The sequence below is a fragment of the Lithobates pipiens genome, unplaced genomic scaffold (assembly GCF_037356315.1).
Source record: "Lithobates pipiens isolate NorthernLeopardFrog02 unplaced genomic scaffold, aLitPip1_a1.2 Scaffold_8, whole genome shotgun sequence".
In the NCBI taxonomy this organism is placed as follows: Eukaryota; Metazoa; Chordata; class Amphibia; order Anura; family Ranidae; genus Lithobates; species Lithobates pipiens.
This window is the reverse complement of record NW_027507903.1, coordinates 548,433,688-548,460,981: the sequence shown is the minus strand read 5'-3', so window position 1 is coordinate 548,460,981 and position 27,294 is coordinate 548,433,688. Positions and strand designations below refer to the sequence as shown.

The 27,294-nt window shown below is 43.9% G+C and overlaps 1 protein-coding gene across 1 annotated transcript in view; it reads right to left on the bottom strand.

The window, feature by feature from the left end:
* DMTN (dematin actin binding protein) overlaps positions 1-27,294 on the bottom strand; it is a 98,891-nt gene that overhangs the window by 51,202 nt on the left and 20,395 nt on the right. Inside the window, exon 2 of the mRNA XM_077469821.1 lies at positions 507-557. The gene's annotated coding sequence lies outside the window, so the exon portion shown is untranslated. The remainder of the gene's footprint in view (positions 1-506; positions 558-27,294) is intronic.

The following is a 27,294-nucleotide window of genomic DNA, read 5'->3' as shown; positions in this document are numbered from 1 at the left end:
GCTACATATGTTTGTATCCATTTTTTCATAATCGACTCAGTGATTCTATGGGCCAGCTCCCTATGCACCATGTCTGATACACTTGAAAGTCTTTTTTTGCCTGGTCTTTCCACACCCCTCCCTAATTGTTCAGGTGGGATTGGCATGCAGAATATGAGAACACATATGCATGATGAATTTGTACACATGTACTAGGGCCAATTTGGAAAAGAGCCAATTAACCTACCGGTGTATCTTTGGAATGTGGGAGGAAACCAGAGTACCAGTAGGAAATCTACACAAACACAGTAATTGTACAACTGTTAACATTTGCCTTCAACCTGATCTAAGAGTTCTTTTCAGATTTGCAGTGCTTATTCTTTCATATTTTTCAATCAATATGAGTTACAAAATCAATTAAAGACCTGTCCTCCCAATGCTCAGGGGAGCAAGCCATATATTTCTTGGTAGGTTTTGTGGCTAGGAATATAGTACATGGTTTGAACATGGTGTTTTGCAGTTCTTACCAGTCTGTGCGTTTCTCTGCATCACGTGACTCCCTAGGTTCTGCTTCGTCTCTGAAGAAAAAAAAAAAAAAAAAGAGCATGAATAAATAATGCAGATTCCAGTCAAACATAAAAATGACCCTGTCAGATTCTAAACGCTGGCTAAGCATTCCCTGTGTCCCTCTAACGCCTCAGGTTTCCAAGTCCAGGATTCATGCTGGGCTCTAACTTCTCTCTCTATGCTCTGTCACTTTTATCACAAAGCCTCACCCACTGAGATTTAATAGTCGAATGCAGGAAACTCTAATAATGACTGAGGTTATGAAATTCGGCTGGGTGGCTTAGTACCAGGAGGGCATTAGGCTTAGTGCTTACCTAAAGAGAGGTTAAGGCCTAGTATATGACCTGGTCCCCTTGAATCCAGGGCCTACAGGTACATTGTTTGCTATAAAGAATATCACAGGTACTTGGAAACATCACAAGGTTCTTAGCAAGACCATACATTAAAAAATGGGGGGGGGGGGACATCCCCAGACTTATATTCCATCCTTGATGACTTTTCACCATTTAAGGGGGATAATATGTGATAATATAGACCCCTCATGTCTTCTTAAAGAGATCATGCAATTGTTACTATGCTATCATGTAGGAGGCTATTAGGCATCTATGTGGGTCAGTTTTGTCTCCCAATGATACCAAGGGAGGTTTATGCTTCCTACTTATGTTGGAGTGTCTTTTCCTTAGTAAACACTAGGGTAATTCCCATTGATGTCAGGGTGCACCAATTCTTCCCAACCATCTCAGATTCTGCAGGACTGCCCTGGGATTTCAACTAAATCCTGGCATTCCACATACCTGGGCTGTGTCCCAGAGCCCAGTGCTAGAATGATTCTCCTGGCACTCAGCAGAGTGATCTCCTAACTGATAGTATGAGCATAGCGCTGATGGTGATGTTGGCGCATGGACAATAGTGTGGAACACAGTACAGGAGAGTGTTAAGTGCATTTTGCAAAAACCGCATTGCTTTTTTGGGGATTGAGTTGGGGGGGGGGGACATACCTCTGATCACTAAGCACAAATGCGGAACACCATTGACCTCTGAATACCAATGCTTTTAGGGGAAAGGAACACTAACAGCCAACAGTCAACTCTGTAGAGTGAATAGTCCCTAACTGACCATCAATGTCTGAGAAGATGGGGACTGGGTTTCATTCACTGACCACAAGTTCCTTAGGAGGAGGGATTCTTTCTCCCACTGATACAGATGCTGGGAGGAGGGATTCTTTCTTTCACTGATATAGATGCTGGGAGGAAGGGTTTTTACTCTCACTGACATCTAATTTTGATAATGTTTTCACATTCATTCTCCTCCACCACCAAGGTCTTTACGTAAAACAGCTGTGACAGTGCTAGGTCCTGCCACTGTGTGAGTATAGGCAAAAGACACACCAGGCTCTTTAAGATACAGTTTAATGGGCTCCTGAATTTTGTTCCTGGGTGGAGTAGACTTGACTTGGTTTTCACTGTTCTCCAGGTTTTGTAATCTCGGATCAAGTTCAGCTGTCCATAGGCTTCAAAGAGTATTGGGTGAAGAGAAGCCTCTACCCTTGTGTCCAGGTCTTACTGAAGACCTGCAGGCTGTATGTTTGTGTGCAGCTCTGCACAGCCATTATAAGTAGGGTTGCACCAATACCAGTTTTGTACCAGCAAGTATGGTGAGTACTAATACCGATAATTTTGGTCAAACACTCGCCGATACCAAATACCGATACCTTTGCAGTACGATTTGAGCCTATACAAAATTAATACCTAAATCAGGAAGGCTGGCAATTCCGATGCGCTTAAATAAAAGTACTTTATTAGTTACATGGGTACACGGGTACAGGCTACTATGCTGATGCGTTTCGGCTAAGAAGCCTTAGCCTTGAATAGGTTCAAATTGCACTGCAAGGAATCACATGCAATTTGAACAGGAATGCGGTGCAATTCATGCCTGAATCACATGCAGTTTCACGCACCACTCCTGCCTGAACCCAGGCTGAAGTCACTATGACAAGCCAGGGTTCACACAGGAGCAGTGGGGGGAAACCGCATGTGATTAGGACAGGAATCGGACCACGTTCCTGTTCAAATCACATGCGATTCTTTGCAGTGCAATTTGAGCCTATTCATTTTCAATCAAAGAATTTCCACGTGTACAAGTACTCATGCAAATGCTTAGTATCAACACTGATATGGGTATCGGTGCAACCCTAATTATAAGCAAGGACAGGGCAATAGTTCAGTGCTCCAGCCAGGAGACAGGTGTGCTCTATTGAGGGAACAGGGGCTCTCTACCCGGGAGACAGAAGGTCTGAGCATTGGAGTCAGGAAGGCTCCGATTGAAGTTGACAGCTTGGGCCAGTGTGGCACAGAGCTGCAAGCAAAAAAGCAGAGAAAGCTGTGAGGGAGGCATGGAGCCTGGGTTTCATGAGATAGGGTGTCTCAAAGCAGAAGCCTGTACAGCCAGGTGGGCATTTTTGTTTACAGTGGGCAGGTACCAACTCAGAGATGAATAATTTTTTGTTGAACTGATGCAACACTGATAATCTCCTGCGAGGGCAACTAGTTTTGTTTTAACTGTCTTTTGTTTTTGAATAAAAGTGGGCCGATCTGCCCTCAAACATAGTTCATGTCTAGAAGGACTGTAACAGCACAACACCGTTTGTGACATTTCCCCCATAACACACAGCGTACATAGAAATTCTAATGTAAAACATTGGGTTTCAACTATATTACCATGTATGATTTAAGAAAAATTCTCTGTTCCATACCACACCATTGAGTTTTTCTGCTTTTAGTACTAACTGTCTAATGGCTGTTCACATGATTACGTAAAACAAAATTCTTGTAATTGTATCTAAGCATTCCAGTACAGAAATGGGGCAGTAATTGCCATTTTCCTCTTTCACTGGTAGATAGTCTTCCGGATAACAGATCTTTCATACATTTAATGACTTAAAATGCATGATTATGCCTTTAATGCTGTCAACTGACGTTGTTTAGACATTGTTGCAGTATCCTTCTCCTATTTTACAAATATATTAATTTTGCAGCCCTGACTTGCAATCGTTATTAATATGTGGAAGTCTGTATTATTATTATCCTACATTTTAGGTAGCACTGTACGTTAGATAAGGGGTATTAAATGGATTCCAAACAAACCAAGTATAAAGTACGGCACAGGTAGCAAAGAGGTTATTGCCTGAATGGCCTTAGGCTGGGTACAGATGGGCCGAATTTCAGCCTGTGTGTACAGATCCCTGTCCAACAGAAGCCTGTCTCAAGACCAGCTTCTGTCAAAGGAAACTGGAAAACCAGAAACCGATCTGTGCTGGCAGCCAATGGCTGCCAGCGCTGATCAGTGTGTTCTGTCAGAATGGCCACAGCAACATCACTTTTGTTAGTGTGGCAATCTGTAAATTTTTTACAGTATACCCTGCATAACTATCAAAGAAGCTAAGGAACACTAGGAACAATAGATAAGGGAGCTAACAGGAGGTGGTGACTTGGTAAGGAATGGTTAGACAAGGAGGAAAAGGTAGTCTGGGGGACTGTTCATTTGTGGAAGAAAGCCTATTAGGATGGGGAAGAGAATTTGAGATCATTAGGGCTGCTCTTTAAAAAAAACTCAGTTGTTCATGGGATGATCTTAGCAGTGAACATAATAAAGTCTTTGGTAGAGCAGAGAAGATGGAAATATTTGTGTTGGATAAAGAATATGAGTTGGAAAACAGCTTTAAATACACATTTTAATAAGTTTGACCTTCAGGCCGATGTAAAGCCAGGAAAAAGATTGACAAAGAGGAGCAACTAAGGAAGAAAAGTAAGGAGAACATGCAAGGCTTGCAAAAAAGCAAGAGTCATTAACACCAAGGTAAAAGTATATTGTATTAGTCAATGTTTTCAATTATGAGGATAGCACTAAAGCTTCGTACACACAATGAGAATATCAGACAAAGGATCGTCCATTTTTTTTGCATGCTAGCCTTATATTGAAAATGAAGAGGTTAGTCAACTTACGAAAATTCTTGTACAACAGAATACAGCTTCAGAAGTGATGTAATGTATTGTATTGTATTGTAATTTATTCTAATGTTTCCAAGCATGCGTAATCTTGCTCTTCTAATTTTTTTCAGACGAAAAATCATACAATCTGGTATTGTACGACAAATTTTTCATGTTTGTCCCTTCACATAATTTTGGATAAACTGGTGTTGGGCTCTTGAAAGCTGTGTACCAACATTCAGATTAACCTGCATTTTCTCCAGCTGCCCCCTTGTGGTTGAACCCCACCCTGGAGCATATTTACAAACTACCCGAACCTCACACTTGGACTAAATTCAACATTAAAACAGTGATCCAAGTAATCTCCAATCAATCTCTGGCTCCACTCCCCAAATTGATCTCTGATTTCAACATCCCGCAGAGCTATTTTTTTTAGATATCTACAACTCTCCCATGCCTTCAGCTGCCAATTCTTCAGTTCTCCCCTCCAGATCGTCTAGTCCACATTAGAGGACCTCCTCAGATCCGGATGTGCATATAAGCCCACCCCAAGACGTTACTCTCATTTGATAATGACCTCCCTCCCTACTTTGGAAAGAGAGATCGACTAATACAGTTCAAGATGGTCCATTACTCATATTTTACCCCAAAAGGTCATAACACAGGTCACCACCATATCGCTCCAACCCTCCAGAGAAATTTGTATATTGGGTCTGATAGTGCAAATAATTCCCACTGTAGCACGCCGCTCCCTGGTCGGGCTACTTCTCTTTGGCAAGCAAAGCCATAGCCTTAAGCTGGTGTAAGCCTACTCCTCTCTCCCTGTGGAAACAATTGGTCAACAACAGCCAGCCTCTTTACAAAGACTGTTATGCTAATAGGGGTTGCCTGCAAAAATATGACAAGGTTTGGTCCAAGTGGCTAGCGGATACCACCACAGCCTCAGACTCCCACCCTACTTAACCCATTATCTTCTGCCAATGAATAGGAATCTGCAATTGTGAATGTAACATATTTCTGAGATGCAAGTTTTAGCTCCATGCTGTCCTCCTACCCATGGAGCCAGCCTGCTGTGACCACCGTGATGCCTTAAATTCACTGCCTCATTTCATGTAACTGTTTGCCTTATATCACAATTCTGTACGTACCAAAGTTCACACTTGTCATGACCAATGTATATTTTTCTGTTAAGTGTTTTAATACCCAATAAACAGATTTGAAAAAAAACAAAAAAAAATTCAGATTAACCTACGATCGCTTCAAAAGCAAATTTTTCATCCAATTTTCTGATCTGGGGACTAGGCCTAAGAGATTAGTGGCCTATAAGGTTAGGAAGGGGAGAACTTTGAAGATGTGCAAGTGGAAGATTTTAGACATTTAGACGAAATTTAGACATGTTCTGAATGTGGGGGAAGAAGGAGAATGCTAAGTCAAGGGTGACACCAATGAAGAAAACTAGTACATTAAACAGAATACTGTTTACAGTTAGGTGATGTCAAGGTAAGAAGTGCTTTATGGTGACGAAGGGAACGTGATAAACTCACTCTCATTTTGTTTGTTTTAGGAACCTTGCAGACATCCAAGAAGAAATGTCTACAAAGGCAAGGTGTAACCAATTTTAGGACAGGAAGAGACAAGTCAGGAGTGGGCTGGTAGATCTGGGTATCATCTTCATACAGGTGGTATTAGAGGTCAAAGATACATTTGCTAAAGAGTTGCATAAATAGGGAAAAGCAAAGAATAAACCTTGGGAGCTCCAGCAGAGAGGGTAATACCAGAGGAAGAGGAAGAGAAAAAGAAGCTGAGTAAAGTCAGCATTTCATTTGGCTATGATTAGGCCTTTTACCATGTTCAGTTTTAGCTGACTTTGCAGGAAGAAAATCAGACTAGAGAGGATTGGATTGAGCTAAATGTGTGGAAATAATTAGTTATTCATTAAGGTAAAGTGAATTATCAAATTTTAACTAAATACAAGTGGCATGTTTAATTTTACTTAAACATTTGTGTGCTTTTTTTAAAAAAATTTCTAGATCTGTGCAGTAACCCAGTGTGAAACCTGTCCGTTGTGCAAGAGCTTCCTATAATAAAAAATTATAGTATGCTGTCGAGGGTTTAGGGAGACTGCATGGCTGTCTGGACAGACTGTGCTTGGGATGGATCTCTACAGTCCACATATTGTAATTAGCCCAGAGCTTCAGTAATTGAGACGGCTTGTTCAGGTGTCTAGTGTCCCGGGTTGTTTTCTTTTGGGGGGCTATTTAAACAGAGCAGGTAGCCCATTGGGGTCAGCTGTTCCTCAAAAAGCACCCTGCGACCCATTTTTCCCAAGTGGACTCCAGGTGGATAATACACAGTTAGTAAGTTGAATACAGACACCAGTCCATCCAGTTCAACCTGAGTGAGTGTCTACAATTGCCCCTATCCCTGTACATTGCACACTCACATCAGTCCCTACCCTCAAGGAGCCCACAATCCAAGGGCCCCATTCATATACTAGGGCCAATTTTGGACAGAAGCCAATTAGCCTACTTGCATGTCTTTGGAGTGTGGGAGGAAACTGGAGTATCCAGAGGAAACCCGCACAGGAAGAACATGCAAACTCCAGGCAGGTAGTGCTGTGGTTTGGATTTGAACCAGCAACCCTTTTTGCTGCTAGGTGAGAGTGCTACCCACTACACCACTGTGCCGCCCAAATAGAATCCATCGGCCATTGACACTGGGAATGAGGAACCTGTGGCACTACACATGCTTGCTGGGATGACAGAGCCATTTCCCTAATAACAGCCAGTGGCACAGGGATCCGGACTTTGTGCCTGCACCAGCTCATCATCCATCCATCCATCCAGCTGCACCCTTTCAGGACTGTGTCTCCACCACAGGCTCGCCCTCTCCCATTGACCCCCATATATACCTGTATATGCTGTATGTGTGTTTTTTTTATATACTTTTGTGAGTATTCATTTTTTATAATTTTTCTTTGTAATTAAACCTTTATGGAACTTACTACACCAGAGTGGTCACGCTGTCTCTCTCCCTTTCCTTCCCATATAAAAGACTAGTCACGGCACCTCTCTGTCCTTGTGTAGGCTGCCTGGTCCTGTATCTGCCCCCTCCTGTAGTTTTCTGCAGGCAGCCTGTAGTGGTTGGAGCCTGCTGGGTCCTTCTACCAGTTCTGCTTTCTGCACAGACGAGGTGCAACACAGTCATAAGGTCACTGATATCTTTATAAGTATACTGTAACTAGGTTTGCAAAGTGCAAATGCACACAAAATGGATTTATAATCTGTGTGTCTATTGTGTAATATATTTACATGAAAGTTTTTGTGCCTGGAGTGAGTTTCGTTTTATAGTGATATTAAAGTGGAGGTCCGCCAAAAATATTTTCTTTCAAAAGTCAGCAGCTACAAATACTGCAGCTGCTGACTTTTAAAGTATGTACATTTACCTGTCCAGGGCGCCCGCGATGTCGGCACCCGAAGCCCATCTGTCGCTCAGCTCTTAGGTGCTGCCACCGCCATCTTCGGTAAGGGAATCAGGAAATGAAGCCTCGCTGCTTCAATTCCCAGTTCCCTACTGCACATGCGCGAGTCACGCTGTGCAATCCGGATGGTCCCTGCTTTCTCTGGGATCCGTGTATTTCCCAGCAGACAGCGGGGGGTGGGGGGGTGGAGTTAGGAAGAGGTGTAAACTCCTGTGAGAGTCTATGCCCGGAAGTGGGTGAAAATACCTGTATTATACAGGTATCGGCACCCCCTCCCCCCTGAAAGGTGCGAAATGTGACATCGGGGGGGGGGGGGGGGGGGGGGGGTTTGGGTTCCGAAAAGCGAGGTTCCATTTTTGTGTGAACCTCCGCTTTAAAGTCTATTTGCTTTTATTAAAATAAAAAAAGATGTTATATTTGCCTTATCTGTGCAAGCATATTGCACAGAATGGTAGCCTACCTTCTCTCTTTCAGTCCCTCGCCAGCACGGTTCGCTCCTCCTCTGTAAGGGCACTTGGGCAGGTGCACTGCCAAGCTGGGCTGTGTGCATCCATAGAAACACACACACACAGACCATGTCCCCCTCTCTTTCCTCACAGGATTTGACTGACAACAGCAGGAGTCAATTGCTCTCTTTGCTCTCAGAGTCTTGTGTGATTAGAGGAAGAGAAGGAGAATACTTTGGTAAGTGTTTAGGGGCAGGGATGTGAGGAACCGGCATTGGAAGATTTTTTTACCTTAATGTAGAGAAGAATGCTATAAGATAAAAAAACGTTTTGTGTTAAGAACCACTTTAAATCTCTTATACATAAGCCATTAAAACAGTTTGAAATGGCAAGGAGGAAGGAATTGGGTGAAAGTGAGAGAGAACAGAAGGAAGAATAGATTCTTCAGTATAGGAAGTTTTATTGTGCATTTGAAGGGAGAAATTGAACAATTCATTCAGTGTAGCTGCTGGATTGTAGAAGCGGATTGGGTTAGCCATACAGGCAGTGGAGGGAGATGATGACGGGACAGAGGTGGCTTCAGCTATGGGGTTAAAAGTGGAGTGGGGAAGATCATTTCAGATAAATGGGGTGGGCTTAGGGAAGGTATTCAATTATTTTTTTTCCTCGAGAAAAAAAAAAAAAGAACTAGTGCAGAAATAGTGTAGTCTAAACTCTCAGAGATTGCTTCATCCCATTACCTGCAGGTATTTTCTTCTGGTAAACATCTTCTGTTCAGTGCCTCTGTAATAGCCATCATATGCTGCCATGAGTGGCTGTCTTGCAGCACTGTAAAAAATGAACAGCAGCTGCTACTGAGAAAAGTTGCACCACACACTGCCCTCTGCGTCATTCATATTCCTATTACTACCATTCTCACACAATGCATCGTGTTTTGTGAATGGGTGATTCAACTGCCATTCCACTGCTCCCCCTCCATTCTCAGAGCCGAATGTATTGTGTGCAGAGGGCAGAAGGGGGTGGGCGAGCAGCACAACTCCGAGCAGAGAGTACTGTTATCCTTCACATTAAAAACGGTAAGAGGTTGAGTTTTTGGGATGAGCAGGGAGTCAGAAGATGTTGCAAAGGAAGGAGCTTGGAAGAGGTTGCAAAGGAAGGGCTAGTTCACAACAGGAATTGCACAGGAACACCCTTGTGTTCTTATGCAATTCCTGTGCGATTTGAGTGCAGTGCATTTTCAATCCACTTATTTAAATGGCCTACACTGCTTTCGACTGCACAGCATTTAAAAAAAAAAAAAACATTGCTGTACCATGCAATCTGGTGCAGTCAAATGTTTGAGACCTGCATTTGGGGTGTCGTTAGCATTGCATTGACACCAGCAGCAGATCGGAAGGGCAATGGGTTTTTATTGTGGTGCATGAAAGGCATGGATTGTGGGTTTCCTACACTGCGTTCTGGTGTGAACAGGTCCTTAGTGCAGAAAAACACTTTTGTTCAAAATGTTTCATTTTTAGGAAAGTTTGTTTTACTTTCTAGATGTTAGTGGGTCAATTTGACGCTCATTTTTGACAATGGTAATGAGAAAATTCGAAGGAGCAGGATGGAAAATTTTTTGCAAACAAATTTTTAACAGTAATTGTGGTTTTTGTTCAGGAAAGTTTTTCGATTTGAAGGTTAAAAGCAAGCACAATTTTAAAGTACTTTTTATTGAAATTTTTCAAGTCGTGGAATGTACTGAAAATATTTGGACAAATGTTCATACAAATATTCATATGAACAAAAATATACTAGCTTATGGCCAGCTTTAGGGGTGCAGTTAAAACTCGTCCCCGGACGACGGCATTCTGGTTCCTGGAAATGCAGGTTGAGTGTCTATGCTGGCCGGCGAGATTGATTTTAAGGTTTTTTATCACTACTTTGATGTAAGTTCAACCTTACTTTTAATTAGGGATATTGTTAAGATTTTACACTACATGGAGCAGTTTTGTATTTCTGGGGCCGTATTGCACGGAGACATTATCTGGATGACCTCTATTGTGGGCTCTGAGTGGATCCTTTTGGATCGCCATTAAGAGGCCCTGGCTGGGTGATTAGCCACAAGCGCTTTTGAAGTTCCATTATAAAGAGTCCCATAGAGCTGGTAAGTGGACAATTTTACTACACACTGGTGGTGGTGCTCCATTCAAGATCTCACACTTGGAGAAGGACGGTGATATCCCAGTCACATTTGAGGAGGACTTTGTTTTTATTAGATTTATTATTTTTTTTATCTATTTTTTAGCATATACTTTATATGGTCCTTTATTGGATCCTAAAAATAGTTTTCACTTAGACTCCATTTATCTACTATATATTTTTGCATCAAATATGTGCACTTTATTCATATGCTATGTTTATAGCTCTTTTATGTATAGCGCCACTCATTAAGATTTGAATGAGTTAAAACTATAGTTTTGATTTATATTACAGGAAATCCTTGTTTATGCCAGGTTTCAGCCAAATTCATTATGCCATGTGTGGAGCTCTTTACTTGTGGCTAAATCATGGGGTTAGTAGGGTAAAGCAAGCCATACATGGTCGAATTTCGAACAAATTTTCTTTTCAAAATCATTTTTTTTTTTTTGTGATCCGATGATGCCACCATTGATTTTCGAAATTCGGCTGACCAAGCCTTCAATTTTACCTCAGGTTGCTACAGAAAAGTATTTTCATGGCCAGGAATCTTCTTTTCTCTCCGTAAATTTTACTTTCTTGCACATGCGCATTTTTTTTCTTATTACATTTCTCGCACCATTCTCCCATCATTGATTAGAAAATCGTTTCCAACATGTCCGATTCCTCAAATTTAATTACCACATGAAAATCAGCCATTGCTGCAGCCCACTAATGGTGCGAAATTTGTACGAACATTCTTAGATCCAATTTTTCGAAAGAGAATTCTTTTGAAATTCAAACCGTGTATGGCCAGCATTAGGAAAGTATAATTTGGAAGGAGCAACCTTGTTCAGACCAGTAAATGTCTGGATTCTAAGCTTGGTGAAATTAGAATTAGCAAATGGCAATATTGAAATACGAATCTTAAAGGGATTGTAAAGTCAAATTTTTTATTTTTTTAAAATAACAAACATGTTATACTTACCTCCACTGTGCCACTCATTTTGCACAGAGTGGCCCCGAACCTGCTCTTCTGGTGTCCCTCGGCAGCTGTCTCTGCTTCTTCCCACAGGTGCTTCTCACGTTCATGCGAGCTCCCTCGCATTGGTGAGAAGCACCTGCGGGCGCGCTCCCGTGATACAGCCGGCGGCTATAGCCGCTCGCTGTATCACAAGGCCCCGCCCCCGGCACGCTGCGTCATTGGATGTGATTGACAGCAGCGCGAGCCAATGGCTGCGCTGCTTTCAATCCATCCACTCCAGCCAATCAGCGGCCAGGCTGAGCGGCGAAGAGGACGGCAGGGGCGAGCGCGGGATTTTCGAGGGGTCAGGTAAGTAAAACGGGGGGACTGGGAGCGCCGGCAGTGTCAGATGTTTTTTCACCTTAATGCATAGAATGCATTAAGGTGAAAAAACATTTACCTTTACAACCCCTTTAACCGCTTCCCACCCGCCCTATGGCCAAATGACGGCCTTAGAGCGGGCGGCTTCCTTCGCCTGGCCGTCCCTGGACGGCCTGGTGTTTACTTCCGCAATGCGCGCCGCCGGGGGCGCGCATCGCGGAAGTATTGTATTTGCCGTGTCTCCCGGAGACAGGCGAACACAGATCGCCGTGAACGGCCAACACAAATCATTTTTTTTCCACATTTTCCCAAAACTTCTGGAAAAAAAATGAACCATTCAAACGACTCATTATGCCTCATAGATTATACGTTGGGGTGTTAGCTTTCCAAAATGGGGTCACTTTGTGGGCATTTCAATTGTTCTGGTGCTCCAGGGCCTTCAAAACTGTAATAGGTGGTTGAGAAATGAAATGTGTAATTTATGCTCCTAGAACGCCTGATGGTGCTATTTCAATATTGGGCCTCTGTATGTGGCCAGGCTGTGTAAAAGTCTCACACATTTGGTATCATAATACTCAGAAGGAGTAGCAGAACGTATTTTGGGGTGTCATTTGTGGTATACACATGCCATGTGAGAGAAATAACCTATTACATTGAAAATTTTGTGAGAAAAAAAAAAAAATCTTCATTTTGCAAAGAATTGTGGGAAAAAGATGACAACATCAAAAACCTCACCATGCATCTTAGTAAATACCTTGGAATGTCTACTTTCCAAAAAGGGGTCATTTGGGGGGTATTTGTACTTTCCTGACTTGTTCGGGTCACAAGAAGTGAGATAGGCCACCAGTACATCAGATGTGATCAATTTTGTGCGATTCGCACCACAGCTTGTAGACTCGCTAACTTTCACAAAGACCAAATAATATCCACTAATTTGGGTTATTTTTTACCAAAGATATGTAGCAGTATAAATTGTGGCCAAAATTTATGAAAAAAAAATTATAATTTGCAAAATTTTATCACAGAAACAAAGAAATATGCGTTTTTTTCAAAATGTTCGGTCTTTTTTCATTTATAGCGCAAAAAATAAAAACCCCAGAGGTGATCAAATACCACCAAAAGAAAGCTCTATTTGTGGGAAAAAAAGGACACAAAATTCATTTGGGTACAGTGTTGCATGACTGAGTAATTGTCATTCAAAGTGTGAGAGCACCAAAAGCTGAAAATTGGTCTGGGCAGGAAGGGTGTTTAAGTGCCCAGTAAGCAAGTGGTTAAGCAGGCCATACATGGTCGAATTTCAAATGAATTTTCTTTTTTTTAAATCACAAAGTTTAGTTTTTTTTGTGATCCGATGATGCCACCATTGATTTTCGAAATTTGAACCCTGTATGGCCAGCATTAAGCAAATGTTTTATTTATTGTTGGTAGCCAACAAAAATAAAACTTCAGTTAAAAATCAAGTATGGCTTAAAAATGAAGTCAGTAACTGCACATGAGAACATTGAAATCACTTTTGTGCTTTTACATTGTAAGGAAAACCACTCTGATGCAATACAATTGCAGAAGTGAATAATTATGGTGAGGAGTGACAGGTGCTGGACGCATAGTAAACGTATAGTAAGCTGTTGGAGCCAGTATTGGAGAACTCCGCACCTGTGTCACTGTCTGACCTCTTGTGTACTTTCCATGTGTAAGCTTTCCTTTCCAATAGACTCACTTCCCTTCACATAGCCCAGACTTTACAGGGCAACCTCTACTTCCTCTCCCACTCTATAGGACAATGCAGTCCATGAGATCACTGACAAGAGGGAAGATAAATATATAAACACGTTGTACAGAAAATAAAAAGTTTACAATATGCCATGTAAATATCTCACAATTTTCTGACAGGAAAAAATACACCTTTTAATACCATTATTTTTCTCAAACTGTTGCCACAACTCTGGTCACACTCTGATCATTTCAAAATGGACAGAAAAATGGACAGACCATCAAGCCACTTCATTTCCTAAACAAGTTTCATGCATTTACCAACATTAACAACAGTCAACACCAGCTTAAAAAAGGTATAGTATAAAAAACAGGTACCACACAAGTACAATAATGGGTCATTTATGCTGAGGCACAGAGACACAGAGGAAAGACTGAGCCCCATATACTGGGGTACAGAGGAGAGACTGAGCTCCATACACTGAGATACAGAGGAAAGACAGAGCCCCCATACACTGAGATACAGAGCAGAGACTGAGCTCCATACACTGGGATACAGAGGAAAGACTGAGCCCCATAAACTGAAATACAGAGGAAAGACTGAGCGTCACACACTGAGATACAAAGCAGAGACTGAGCCCCATACACTGAGATACAGAGCAGAGACTGAGAGCAGAGACTGAGCCCCATACACTGAGATACAGAGCAGAGACTGAGCCCCATACACTGAGATACAGAGCAGAGACTGAGCTCCATACACTGAGATACAGAGCAGAGACTGAGCTCCATACTCTGAGATACAGAGCAGAGACTACTGAGAGCAGAGACTGAGCTCCATACTCTGAGATACAGAGCAGAGACTACTGAGAGCAGAGACTGAGCTCCATACTCTGAGATACAGAGCAGAGACTGAGCTCCATACACTGATATACAGAGCAGAGACCGAGCCTCATATAATGAGATACAGAGCAGAGACTGAGTCTCATACACTGAGATACAGAGCAGAGACTGAGCTCCATACACTGAGATACAGAGCAGAGACTGAGCCCCGTGCACTGAGATACAGAGCAGAGACTGAGTCTCATACACTGAGATACAGAGCAGAGACTGAGCTCCATACACTGAGATACAGAGCAGAGACTGAACTCCATACACTGAGATACAGAGCAGAGACTGAGCCCCGTGCACTGAGATACAGAGCAGAGACTGAGCCCTGTGCACTGAGATCAGTGGTGGCTGGTGCTCAAATTTTTTTTTGGGGGGGGGGGGCACAAACAAACTGAAAATTACTGAACCCCCCCATCAATTGCAGCCTCACTGTGCCCATCAAATGCAGCCACATGTGCCCATCATATGTAGCCACTTGTTCCCATTATATGCAGCCACTGTGCCCATCATATGCAGCCATTGTGCCTATCAAACGCAGCCATTGTGCCCATAAAACGCATCCATTGTGACCATCAAACGGAACCACTTGTGCCCATCAAAAGCAGCCACATGTGCCCATCACACGCAGCCACTTGTGGCCATCATTTGTGAGCCACTATGCCGCCCATCATATGCAGCCATTGTGCCCATCAAACGCAACCATATGTGCCCATCAAATGCAGCCATTGTGCCCATCAAATGCATCCATTGTGCCCACCAAACGCAGTTACTTGTGCCCATCAAACGCAGCCACTTGTGCCCAAACGCAGCTACCTGTGCCCATCATATGCAGCCACCTGTGCCCATCAACTTCAGACACTTGTGCACATCAAATGCAGCCACTTGTGCCCATCATATGCAGCCACCTGTGCCCATCAAATACAGCCACTTGTGCCCATCATATGCAGCCACTTGTGCCCATCATATGCAGCCACATGTGCCCATCAAATGCAGCCACTTGTGCCCATCATATGCAGACAATTGTGCCCATCATATGCAGACAATTGTGCCCATCAAATGCAGACAACTGTGCCCATTAAATGCAGCCACTTGTGCCCATAAAACAGCTATTTGTGCCCAATAAATGCAACCAAATGTGCCCATCTAATGCAGCCACTTATGCCCATCAAATGCAGCCAACTGTGCCAATCATATGCAGCCTCTTGTCCCCATCAAATGCAGCCACCTGTGCCCATCAAATGTAGCCACTTGTTCCCATAAAACGCAGCCACTGTGACCATCATATGCAGCCACCTGTGACCACCTCCCCTACCCCCCCCCCCCCCCGTGTGTGGATCCCGGCTCCAGCAACCCCCCGAGTGCTGATTGCGGCTCCGGCACCTCCACACACACGGATCACGGCTCCGGCACACCCCCCAGGCGGCTCTAACAGAGCCAAGGGGACTTACCGCAGCACTTTCCGCTCAGCATGTGTCTCCTCGCTCCTCTTCTGTAGCGAGATACAGAGCAAAGACTGAAACTTATACACAGACTGGTATAGAGAACAGCCACTGAGCCCTACACACTGAGATGTAGAGCAAAGACTAATGGCTAGTACTGATTTTTATCAGAAAATCAGAAAAACAATCATCCATATTTTTTTTTACCATACTAGTCTCATATTGAAAATGACAGTGCTACGATAGGTATAAAAATTCTCATATGACAGAATTTAACTTTTGGCCTACAGTAGCTACATACCAGCATGGAGTCGACAGTGATGTAAAGTGGTTGTAAACTCTCCCCCACAACTTTGTCCCATGTAAATCAGCATACAAAACCTTAATGAACACTGCTTGTAGATATCTCCTTACTTGCTTAGTATTGTTGTAATCCTTTTTGTTCTTTAGAATGACATCACTGAGCATGCCCAGATCTCCCCTGATTTACGGCACACTCTCTATGTGCTTATTTATCTGTTATCAGGACTTCCTACGGCACACCACTGATATCCCAGGAGGCTGCATAATCACTCAGGGCTTCCTCCTACACCCCATGTGACCATGTGACATCACGTACAGTGTAAAGCAGGGCATGGGACAGCATTACTGCAGTCTTATCAGCTGAAGCTGATAGGACTCACACAGGCAAGCACTAGATAATCAGCACAAGTAAATACTATGAAATAAAACAAGTCAGCTATGAACAGGGAAGCAGGGTTGCCATAGAAACGTTGGATTGAGACGGAGGCTTGGTTAACAGTACAGGAAGTGCTCAATGTAAGGGCAGAAATACACTCTACTGTGGACTCAGAAAACAATACTTAAGATGGCGCTGCCTTACCCCTGGAAACAAATTTTTTAAAGTTACTTTAAATAGTAAGTAATATCCCAATCCTGTCCGTCATGCAGCCTGTCCGTCATGCAGCCTTGTCATGCAGCCTGTCTATCATGCAGCCTTGTCATGCAACTTGTCTGCCATTGTAGCCTTGTGCATCAGTGATAATGTCAGCTTATGTTTTTAAAAATGGCGCCGCCAAGATGTCCTGTGTATCGCAGCGTGCCCGGAAGTTCTTGGCGGCTTTCGGCCGCTCTCGGACCTTCTCAGCGACTTTCGGCCGTACTCGGCGGCTTTCGGCTGCTCTAGGACCTTCTCAGCGGCTTTCGGCCGCCTCGGCCGTACTCGGTGGCTTTCGGCCGCTCTCGGACCTTCTTGGCGGCTTTTGGTCGCCTCGGCCTTTCTCGGGGGCTTTCGGCCGTGGAGAAGGGCCGAAGGCGGCCGAAAGCCATGAGAAGGGACGAAGGCGGCTAAAAGCTGGCCAGAGCCTAAAAAATCGTGCGGAAATCTCGGAGGATCGGCGTATAACACGCACCCGCGATTTTCCCCTGATTTTAAGGGGAAAAAAGTGCGTGTTATACGCTGATAAATACGGTACCTTCAGAAATCACATAATTAGTGAAATGATGTCCACCTGTGTGCAATATAAATGTCACATGATCTGTCATTACATATACACACCTTTTTGAAAGGCCCCAGAGGCTGCAACACCTAAGCAATAGGCACCACTAACTAAACACTGCCATGAAGACCAAGGAACTCTCCAAACAAGTAAGGGACAATGTTGTACAAGTCAGGGTTAGGTTATAAAAAAATATCCAAATCTTTGATGATCCCTAGGAGCACTATCAAATCTATCATAACCAAATGGAAAGAACATGGCACAACAGCAAACCTGCCAAGAGACAGCCGCACACCAAAACTCATGGACCCGGCAAGGAGGGCATTAATCAGAGAGGCAGCACAGAGACCTAAGGTAACCCTGGAGGAGCTGCAGAGTTCCACAGCAGAGACTGGAGTATCTGTACATAGGACGGCAATAAGCCGTACGCTCCATAGAGTTGGGCTTTATGGCAGAGTGGCCAGAAGAAAGCCATTACTTTCAGCAAATAAAAACATGCAAATGTGTTGGAATGGCCTAGTCAATGCCCAAAATCTGTGGTCAGACTTAAAGATTGCTGTTCACAAGCACAAACCATCCAACTTGAAGGAGCTGGAGCAGTTTTGCCAGGAGGAATGAGCAAAAATCCAAGTGGTAAGATGTGGCAAGCTCATAGAGACTTATCCAAAGTGACTTGGAGCTGTGATAGCCACAAAAGGTGGCTCTACAAAGTATTGAATTTAGGGGGGTGAATAGTTATGCACATATTCTGTTCTTTTGTCCTACTTGTTGTTTGTTTCACAATAAAAAAATAAATATATATATATATCTTCAAAGTTGTAGGCATGTTCTGTAAATTAAACGATGCAAATCCTTGAATAATCCATGTTAATTCCAGGTTGCGGGGCAACAAAACGCAAAAAATGCCAAGGCGGGTGAATACTTTTGCAAATTCATTGAAAACTAAAATGATTTTAATTGTTATTTTCTTCCTCTGGGTTTTCTAGTTCCCAATCATGCGCGGTCTTGGTCACTCAAGTTTAAAATGGATGACTACTATACTAATATCCAGTGCTTTTTCTCTTAGCCCACGTACACACGGTCTGAGATTTTGCCAACCAAATCCGTCGGATTTTGCCCGCCGGATTTAGTCCGACGGATTGTGTCCGAAACTGTTGCATACACACGGTCGGGCCAAGTTGGCGAAAAATCCGATCTTTCAGAACGTGATGACGTAATTTTGTTACGATGGGACTACATTCAGGCTAGTAGCCAATAGCTTTGATGTAGGAATTTGATCTGAGCATGCGTGGCACTTGGTCCGATGAAAATGCTCTACACATGATCGGATTAGGTCCGTCCGGCCCAGTTGGTCGGGAAATATTTCCAACATGTTGTAAAATTGGGTCGGACGGAAATTCGGACGGAATCAGTCCGATGCATACCACACACAGTCGTATTATCTGATGACACGGTCCGATAAGACTCATTCCGACAGATTCTCCGACCGTGTGTACAAGGGCTTAGAGAATAGGTGCAAGAACTCGCTTGTTTTTGTTTTTTTGTCCGATTTTCTGATAGCGTGTACCAGGCATAAGCCCCATACACTGAGGACAGGAGGTAGCCTATCATCACTTTTGCAGAGAGAGAAAAACATCCTGATGTATAAACAAGAGGCCTATTCTAGAGACCTATACTAGATATTAGCTTGTACATGTACGTACATGGCCTACACGTGGCTATAACACATCCTTGTCTCTTATCATCCAACACAGAATGGTGAACCCCACCCTGAACATCACACGTCCATGGAAACTATCAGCCCAGCCCATCTGTGCGCTATTTACATGGAAAGATGATAAAGTGATGTTCTGCAAGACATGGACAGTGGAGGGAGTAATATAATTCTAGACATAGCGATAACTCAGCAAGATGCCATGATCGTGGTGCTCTGTTTTCTGTATTGCATGGCCAATTTTATGTGTATATATATATATATATATATATATATATATATATATATATATACACATGTGAAAGGAAATACTCTAATAAAGATAACATGCACACTTGTTTTTAAGTCCACTTGTGGCATTAGGTATGCAACCCTTTGACTTTTACAGCCTTATGGTTAGTACACTTTCCTTGCAGCACTGGGTTCTTGGATTCAATCCCACCAAGGACAAAGTGTGCATGGAATTTGCATGATCTTCCTGGTTTGTGTGAGTTTTAACATAGACTATAAGGTTCTCAGAACTGTCGGGTGAGTCTGCATTAATGTGTCAGGGATGGATTTAAATCGTTCTGTGCCCCAGATAAATACAACAAAATATGTTGATATCTTTTAATATAAGTCAATGCACAAAGCATGTTCACATACAATGCACTGGCATGTAATTTCATGAATGCAGGCAAGCCAATGCGTTTACATTAGGCGATGACACTTTTAGTTGATTTATGATCTTTAGAACAATATCAGGCATGTTGCTGTTGTACCCATTACGTCTCAATACTTCAGTTTATCATTTCATTAAACAGCTAAAATCTGATTGGCTGTTACAAGCAACAGCGCTGGGGACTAATAGTTTATAGAAATATATCTTCTGAACAGAAACATATAAAAATGTCTAATGCAAATCCCAGCATGCCCAAAACGACACAGATAAGTACCAATCAATGTGGTCATACAGGGGTTAATAATAGCTGTCGGAAATCAAGTATGAATAATTAATAAAGTATGAGGTCACAATTTCCGTGAACAAAATAAAAACAACAGGAATACATATATACACAGTATTGATCATAAGAGATGCTGTGACATGTGTACAAATATATAAATGGCTTTGTCATTGCTGACCATGTGCTGTCACACATAGCTCTGCCTTGTATGTCCCCTGTGGTCCCCATCACACTTTACCATTATATACTCTCACACTGTACATCACCATACACAGAGCTGCTAAACCCCTATTGTCATTTGTTTCTTATATTTCTGTACAGTATTTGAATTTGCCCAAAACTAGAATACACATGGACATCCTTAGAACGGCTATATCTTTTTGCTAGCTGACATAGGTAAATTGCAGGATTAAGATGCGATCAAGACAAAAGGGGTGGAAATAGATTTCCAGCATGCTGGATAATCCATTGCAACACTGGCATGTAACATTGCACTAAATTAACAGCAATGTCCACGACCGTAGTTTAATGGACATTCAAATCATATGCCACCTAACTGTCCAGTGACACACCAATGCGTTGTTTCATGCTTTTTTGCAGAAACACAGGACATTATTTTTAACATGGATTCCTATGGAACACGTTCACATCAATGCATTCTTGTGCCTCTGCAATTTTGGAAAGGGTCGGAGACTTTTTTTTTTAAACGCAAAACAGTGCTTTTTATGCTTCAACAGACTTCAATGGAGAAGCTGCAGAAAAGCATGTAGTGCGTTTTTACCGCGATTTGTGTTTTTTATTCTGCCAAACAACAAATTAAAAAAATTAATTAAAAAAAAGCATAAAAATCGCAGCAAAAACTCAGTAAAATCACTATAAAAGAAAAAACCCCACAAAAAGCAGTGCAGAAATGCTCAAATGCAAACTGCATAGGTGTGAATGAAGCCTAAGAGTAAGGTATTAATAAGCAAAAAAAAATGCACAGAGAAGATAGATCATTTGGTATGTATGTGCTAATATTATTCTGTGAATTTATAGATCATATTCTTTTCTCTACAGCATCCATAACATATAGCATATACTAACTCCTCTACACTGCACATGGCTGATAATGCATTTGCATTGTGTCCTGTTGACAAATTCTAATATAAACTTGCCATGTACAATCCATCTGGTTATTTAACTCCTGATCTTAGGTCCATACATGCACAGCAAGCTCCCATCATATCCCCCTATTCTAGTTCTCCATCCAGAACATCTCTTCTGCACACACACCCCCACAGTCCTGACACTGAGCCTTGACCCATGTGGTTTCCTCTCTGATCAGACCCCCTTAGCCCCCACAGCCAGGACAATGCACCTTACTCGAATAGTTGGATGTCTCCTGCAGGTGCAGTCTCTTTCTGAGGTCTCGTCTGTGTTCGCAGATATCCAGGCGGTCTCCCACTGCCCCTCCCTGCACTCAGGAGCAGTACGATGCAAAGAACTGTCCTAGCCAGGGAGGGGATGTACAAGGAGCGCACAGGGTGTCTCTTCAGATTAGAGGGTAGGAAAGGCAGACAATGAGCCAGGCACAGGCAGAGGTGTTTATGGTGGGGGGGAAAGTGCAACAGATGCAGGATTGTCAAAGGAAGGGATGAAGGGAAAGAGAAAGCAGTAGAGGTCAGCATCACACAAAAATGGAGAGAAGAGAGATAGCAGGAGGGAGGAGTACAGAACAGGCAGAGGAGACAACCTTGGCAGTTTTCAGGAGGGGAATGATGAAACAGATATATTCTAATGGGACACACTACGTCTCTGTGGGCTGACATTGATATTACGGTACAGTAATAGGCTTTACAGCTTCCTAGTCCATTAACTGCAAATGCCAGGGTGTAACATTGCAAGCTGCTGGCGTGCAGAGACATGGTTTGGGCCCCCCTATATGTCAGTGCTGCCCAGTATACATGGATACCTCCTTGCATCTGTATAATCTCATAGTGTACTGTCATACACACTGAAGATGTATTTTTACTGTTTTTGCTGGTAGCCACATCCTACCTTTTTTGCCAGTCAAAAGACTTTGATACCATCCTGTAATGTCACCCACATCAGATCTCTTTTCTGTTCTCTGACACCTTTGTATCAGGACTTAGGTTATCAGCAGTAAAAAGGGCCCTAAACTCCCTTTCCAACACTGGCCATTTGAGAACAGATGGGGCTCCCTTGCACCATTAAAAACGAGCTAGGTCTTTGGGCCCATTCGCAAATATAAACTGCACATGGGCCAAAATCATAGACGTGCGCACAGGGTGTGCCGGATGTGCCTGGGCACACCGTAAAAATGTGCAATGCCCCCCCCCCCCTCCACCGTTTCAGGATGGAGAGGAAAAAAATATTTGACCGCTGCTTTTTTTTTTTTATGTCTGCCCACTGACAAAGAAATGATCTGGCTATAATTTTAATGGTAGGTTTATTTTAACAGTGAGAGACAGAACAGCAACAAAGAAATAAAGAAAAACGCATTACACAAAAGTTATAAATTGATTTGCATTTAAAAAAATGAAATAAGTATTTGATCCCCTATCAATCAGCAAGATTTCTGACTCCCAGGTGTCTTTTATACAGGTAAGGAGCTGAGATTAGGAGCACTCCTAATCTCAGTTTGTTACCTGTATAAAAGACACCTGTCCACAGAAGCAATCAATCAGATTCCAATCTCTCCACCATGACAAAAGAGCTTTCCAAGGATGTCAGGGACAAGATTGGAGACCTACACAAGGCTGGAATGGGCTACAAGACCATCGCCAAGCAGCTTGGTGAGATGGTGACAACAGTTGGTGTGATTATTCACAAATGGAAGAAACACAAAATAACTGTCAATCTCCCTCAGTCTGGGCCTCCATGCAAGATCTCACCTTGTGGAGTTTCAATGATCATGAGAACGGTGAGCCCAGAACTACACAGAAGAATCTTGTTAATGATTTCAAGGCAGCTGGGACCAAAGTCATCAAGAAAACAATTGGTAACACACTATTTCATGAAGGACTGAAATCCTGCAGCCCCTGCTCAAGAAAGCACATGTACAGGCCCGTCTGAAGCTTGCTAATGAGCATCTGAATGATTCAGAGGAGAACTGGGGGAAAGTGTTGTGGTTAGATGAGACCAAAATCAAGCTCTTGGGCATCAACTCAATTTGCCGTGTTTGGAGGAGGAATGCTGCCTATGACCCGAAGAACACCATTACCATCGTCAAACATGGAGGTGGAAACATTTGCTTTGGGGTGTTTTTCTGCTAAGGGGACAGTACAACTTCACCGCATTAAAGGGACGATGGGCGGGGCCATGTACCATGAAATCTTGGGTGAGAACCTCCTTCTCTCAGGCAGGGCATTGAAAATAGGTCGTGGGTGGGTATTCCAGCATGACAATGACCCAAAACACATGGCCAAGGCAACAAAGGAGCAGCTCAAGAAGAAACACATTAAGGTCCTGGAGAGGCCTAGCCAGTCTCCAGACCTTAAAGAGGAAGTAAAATACCGTATTTATCGGCGTATAACACACGCCGGCGTATAACACGCACCCCAAGTTTAGGAGGGAATTTTGTGGAAAAAACTTTTAGGATGGAAATTTAAGGAAAAAAACCTTACATTTAAATGCCCATCAATGCAGCCTTATCAGTGTCCATCTGAAGCCTTGTCAGTGTCATTTGCAGCCTTGTCATGCAGCCTGTCCATCATTGCAGCCTTGTCATGCAGCCTGTCCGTCATTGCAGCCTTGTCATGCAGCCTGTCCATCATTGCAGCCTTGTCAGGCAGCCTTGTCAATCAGCCTGTTCGTCATTGCAGCCTTGTCATGCAGCCTGTCCGTCATTGCAGCCTTGTCATGCAGCCTTGTCATGGATTTTGTCCGTCATTGTAGCCTTGTGCATCAGTGATGTCAGCTTATGTTTTTAAAAATGACACAGGACACCGGAAGTTCTTGGCGGCTTTCGGCCGCTCTCGGACCTTCTCGGTGGCTTTTGGCCGCCAAGAAGTGCCGAAGGCGGCCGAAAGCCACGAGAAGGGCCGAAGGCGGCTGAAAGCCTCCCAGAGCCCAAAAATCGTGCGGAAATCTCGGAGGATCGGCGTATAACACGCACCCGCTATTTTCCCCTGATTTTAAGGGAAAAAAAGTGCGTGTTATACGCCAATAAATACGGTAAATTTTTTTTGTTTTGTTCTTTCTTCCCTGAAAAGTAAAAGCATAATGTGCTAGTATGCATCCGCAGCTATCCCGCTGTACACTCCTCAAGCGTCACTCCCACTATCCTGCTGGGTCCCTGGCTTGGGATTTGCTGATGCTTTCCCACTTCTTCACTGTTACCGGTTGGTGAGAAGACTGCTCAGGTACTTGCTTCAGCTTACTCTCAGTAGTCTCCAGTAACAAGGTAGATGGTTCCTTTGTGGCGACAACTGGTTCCCCATCCGGCTGAACCATCTCAACTCGGTTGGACTCCAATCCTGTAGTCCCAACCCTATCCTGCTTCTCCTGCTCCTTGATAGGCCTCAGGCAGCCTAGCAGCCAGGGGTCCCCGGGATAGGCGTCAAGCTACAAGCCTAGCAGCCTGGGGCATAACATATGTCCACCCAGACAGCCGTCCAGGTGGCACAGAACCCCGATCACCTGGCTCTACCCAAATAAATAGGCTCTCCCAACAGGCCCAGGGACTTAAAGAAACCCCTGCCTATTGGCTGAGACACCCCATCTATTCATGATCTGTCCTTGCTATGCCCTTGTCTTATCTAATGTCACCAGCTACAAGTACAGAAGACAGAAGTGCAGCAATTCCTGAATTAGGGGGAAATCATTGGATCTCCTAACAATTAACCAGGACAATTACTACCTGGCAACTACATTTGTTAGCAACCCTGCCTAAACACCAGGGTGCTACATATACATCTGTTCAAAGTGCAGAATTTATAAAGCTTGTCTGAGCTGTAAACACCACAGAGTTCAGTGAGGAGATCTCTGAGAGCTGATTTGATCGAATTGACACACCCACTTTCACACAGGAACAGAGCTGAGACTGCTAATCACAAGCTGTGTTCTGGATTTCCCTCCCATGTCACCTTTTTTTATTGGTGTCAGGAATACTTGTCAGAAGCTACTCATGCTGATAGCAGAGGAATGGTGCTGCAGACAGAAATGACACTTATGCACACAATGTACACACAATCAGACTGTCCGGCGGACTTAGCCCGGCGGACAAACCGCCGGACTTTGAAGTGAAGGTCCGGTGGACTTTCTGAATGAGCAGACCTGCCCACACACAACCGGACTTACTCCGCCGGACTTTTGGCGGGAGTCCGCTGTACTTTTGAAAATGAACAGGCTTGCCCACACACGGAGGAAAGTCCATTCATTTTGAACGTGGCCCAGGTAGCCAGGACTAGCGAAGGAGGTCAATGTCGCCACCTTCGGCGATGAGATTGACACGTCGCTGGCCCTGTCACCTGGTATGGACTTAAAGGGGAAGCCCTACACCGAAAAAACTGCGTGGGGTCCCCCCCAAGGTCCATATAAGACCCTTATCCGAGCACGCAACCTGGCCGTTCAGGAAAGGGGGTGGGGATGAGCGCCCCCCCTCCTGAGCCGTACCAGGCCGCGTGCCCTCAGCATGGGGGGTGCTTTGGGGAAGGGGGGTCGTTGGTTATCGGAATCCGGGAGCCCCCAGATACCGGCCCCCCACCCTATGTGAATGAGTAGGGGTACAATGTACCCCTACTCATTCACCTGTGAAAAAAATGTAAATAAAACACAACACAAGGTTTCAAAATCATTTATTGCACAGCTCCAGGGGTCTTTTTCCATCTTGGGTGGTCTTCTCGCCGGACTCCTCCGATATCTTCTGCTCTTTTGCTAGCTCTTTTACTAGCGGAGGAGCCCAGCTTTCTTCTTTGTTGCCGCCCGGGGGTCTTCTTCCGACTTCGGGGGTCTTGTCCCCCTCTTCGGGGGTCTTGTCCCCTCCGCTTTCTTCCTTTAGCTCTTTTACTAGCGGTGGCCCGGTCTTCTGTGGGCGCCTCTTCTTCCGACTTTGGGGGTCTTGTCCCCCTCTTCGGTTCTTCTTGCCAGGCCTCCGCTCCTTCTTCCAGCTCTTTTACTAGCGGTGGCCCGGTCTTCTGTCGCCGCCTTCTCTTCTTTTCTTCTCTTCTTCTCTTCTTCTTCCTTGAGAAGTTGACTCGACGTTGTCTCTGGCCATAAATGGGGACTTATATAGGGACAATGGACGGGGTCACCGGGTGATGTCCCCACCTCTTATGATGTCACAGTACCAGAGGATGCATTAAGGAGAAAAACCTTGAGGTTTACATACCCTGTAACCCTAGCCCTTAAAGCATAAAGAGTTTCACCCAAAAGTGGAAGGTCAGCTTTAAGCACTCCTTACCCCCTTACATGCCACATTTAGCTTTTAGACGATCCCTGAAAACCCTTCTCTTCAGAGAAGTCTACCCTATCCACACTTAACAACTGTATTTTCATTTTCTCCATCAGCTCATCCCCTACAGTTATTACCTTTTGTTTCCACTTGACTCTCCCTTCTAGATTGTAAGCTCTAATAGGCAGGGCCCTCTGATTTCTCCTGTATTGATTTGTATTGTAAAAGTACTGTCTGCCCTCATGTTGTAAAGCGTTGCGCAAACTGTAAATCCTGTATAAAAATTTATTTTTTTGGGGGGGGGGGGTACCTCGTTTTGACAGATATCCGTTCCCACTTTCGCTCAGGCCGCCTAGCGGAAGTTCTCCCCCCCTACTCCCTCCCTGCAATCTTCTGGGACATGTCACAGGTCCCAGAAGATTACCCAGCCATTCAGAAGGAGCACCGCAAGCTGTCAGAGCCGGGTGCCCACACTTGTGATTCCGGTACCGGAGAGAAACAAGGGAGAGAGCCAAGGGTTCGGGCGGCCACATGGCTAGACCATGGGACAGGTGAGTGTGTTTATTAAATGTCAGCAGCTACACTGCTTGTAGCTGCTGACTTTTAATAAACACAAAAACGGCCGGATCTCCGCTTTAACCCTAACATGCGGCTTTGGACACATAACAGTTCTTGCATTACTTTTATGCAACTTTGATACTTCTTGAGTGCCAAGGAGTGCAAAATTGTGTCAAAGTCGCACTCC